This window comes from Salvelinus fontinalis, unplaced genomic scaffold (genome assembly GCF_029448725.1).
Source record: "Salvelinus fontinalis isolate EN_2023a unplaced genomic scaffold, ASM2944872v1 scaffold_1256, whole genome shotgun sequence".
NCBI lineage: Eukaryota > Metazoa > Chordata > Actinopteri > Salmoniformes > Salmonidae > Salvelinus > Salvelinus fontinalis.
The window spans coordinates 17,501-20,000 of NW_026601465.1; positions in this window are offsets into that span (position 1 = coordinate 17,501).

Here is a 2,500-nt window from a genome sequence, read left to right on the forward strand (position 1 = left end):
TGCCTCGCCTCTCCCCCGACCTCGCCTCTCTTCTGTCCTCTCTTCTGTCTTCGCTCTCCTCTCTTCTGTCCTCTCTTCTGTCTTCGCTCTCCTCTCTTCTGTCCTCTCTTCTGTCCTCTCTCTCCTCTCGTCTGTCCTCTCTTCTGTCTTCGCTCTCCTCTCTTCTGTCCTCTCTTCTGTCTTCGCTCTCCTCTCTTCTGTCCTCTCTTCTGTCTTCGCTCTCCTCTCTTCTGTCCTCTCTTCTGTCCTCTCTCTCCTCTCGTCTGTCCTCTCTTCTGTCTTCGCTCTCCTCTCTTCTGTCCTCTCTTCTGTCTTCGCTCTCCTTTCTTCTGTCCTCTCTCCTCTCTCCTGTCCTCGCCTCTCCCCCGACCTCGCCTCTCTTCTGTCCTCTCTTCTGTCTTCGCTCTCCTCTCTTCTGTCCTCTCTTCTGTCTTCGCTCTCCTCTCTTATGTCCTCTCTTCTGTCCTCTCTCTCCTCTCTTCTGTCCTCTCTTCTGTCTTCGCTCTCCTCTCTTCTGTCCTCTCTTCTGTCTTCGCTCTCCTTTCTTCTGTCCTCTCTCCTCTCTCCTGTCCTCGCCTCTCCCCCGACCTCGCCTCTCTTCTGTCCTCTCTCCTCTCTCCTGTCCTCGCCTCTCCCCCGACCTCGCCTCTCTTCTGTCCTCTCTCCTCTCTCCTGTCCTCGCCTCTCTTCTGTCCTCTCTCCTCTCTCCTGTCCTCGCCTCTCCCCCGACCTCGCCTCTCTTCTGTCCTCTCTCCTCTCTCCTGTCCTCGCCTCTCCCCCGACCTCGCCTCTCTTCTGTCCTCTCTCCTCTCTCCTGTCCTCGCCTCTCTTCTGTCCTCTCTCCTCTCTCCTGTCCTCGCCTCTCCCCCGACCTCGCCTCTCTTCTGTCCTCTCTCCTCTCTCCTGTCCTCGCCTCGCCTCTCCCCCGACCTCGCCTCTCTTCTGTCCTCTCTCCTCTCTCCTGTCCTCGCCTCGCCTCTCCCCCGACCTCGCCTCTCTTCTGTCCTCTCTCCTGTCCTCTCTTCTCTCTCTGTCCTCTACTTCCTCCCCTCTCCTCCCCAATGTAAACCTCCCATTCTTATCACTGCAGTACAGTTAATCCTTCCCATCCCTCCCTCCCTCCCTCCATCCCTCCTGGTCCCCAGGGGTGAGAGGGGAACGGGAGGGGGGCACATTTGCCACTTGTCTGTGACACATAATACGCCGGGGCCTTCAGGCAATCAACTTTGACTTGACATGTATTTGCTCATCTCAGAAACCCTCCCCTCCCCTCCTCCCCCTCAGTGCCCTCACTGATGGGAAACTGAAGGGGGTTGGGGGGAGGGAGGGATGGAGAGGAGGAGTGGAGCCTAAATTAACACTTGACATTCAATACGGGCAGGCCTTTAATTGGCCGGGGCCTTCCTGAGAAAGCAATTTTCTATTCCCCAAACTGGCCCTGCTGTACCGCTGCCGCGCTGGAGCGGGAGTGTCGTCTGCTGTGGGCATGCCTGTGTGTCTGTGTGGGAGGAGTGTGTGTGTGTGTGTGTGTGTGTGTGTGTGTGTGTGTGTGTGTGTGTGTGTGTGTGTGTGTGTGTGTGTGTGTGTGTGTGTGTGTGTGTGTGTGTGTGTGTGTGTGTGTGTGTGTGTGTGTGTGTGTGTGTGTGTGTGTGTGTGTGTGTATACACCCGGCCCTCTGGTCCCTTCCCTTGCTCTAATGAGGGCGTATGAATTAGCGCTACGTGACATGATTTGAAGCAGTGGTGGCCCCCACCCTCCTCCTCCCATCTCCTCCCCCTCTCCTCTCCTCCTCCTCATCCCCCGTTCTTTTTCTTCCACCAGTGACAGGCGTCTGGTGGCTGCAATAAAATGCCAGGAGCTACCTCGGGGCTCTTTCCTTGATGCGTGCTCACACTACTTTACACGACACGCACGCACAAACGCACACACGGACACACGCACGCACACACACACACACACACACTTCCCGGCGGCTGGAGTTACGGCTGATGCTATTACTCCCTTGCAAGCTGAGAGGTGTTAGCCTTCTCTTAACAGATCTGACAGCATTTAACAACATGACCGACCATTTCTAATCACCTCTGTGATTTCAAACCTATTATCAATTGATCTCAGCATCTGATAGGGTTATATCCCCTCCTCTCTCTGAATCAGACAGGAAGTGGTGTCATTTTAAGCGTGCTGTAATTACCCGTGCCACCGACGACTCAAAATCTCTCAAATCGCTACCACATTATCGGATTATTTTCTGATCGTGTCATATTTGGGGGCGATGCGGTGGGGCAGAGGATCGATGAGGCGCAAAGACTCGCCGGATGTAACCTACGACCCGGGGTGACACGAGTTTAAAGCTGTAAATTTACGAGGTTAGCGGATAGATGGGAAAATGGCCATAAATCTTATTGATAAATCTATTGGTGTCAAAGCTCCTCCCCTGTACAAAGCAGGATCAACAAGCTGCAGTGTGAAGGCATCTTCATGATAAACAAAAAGCTTTATA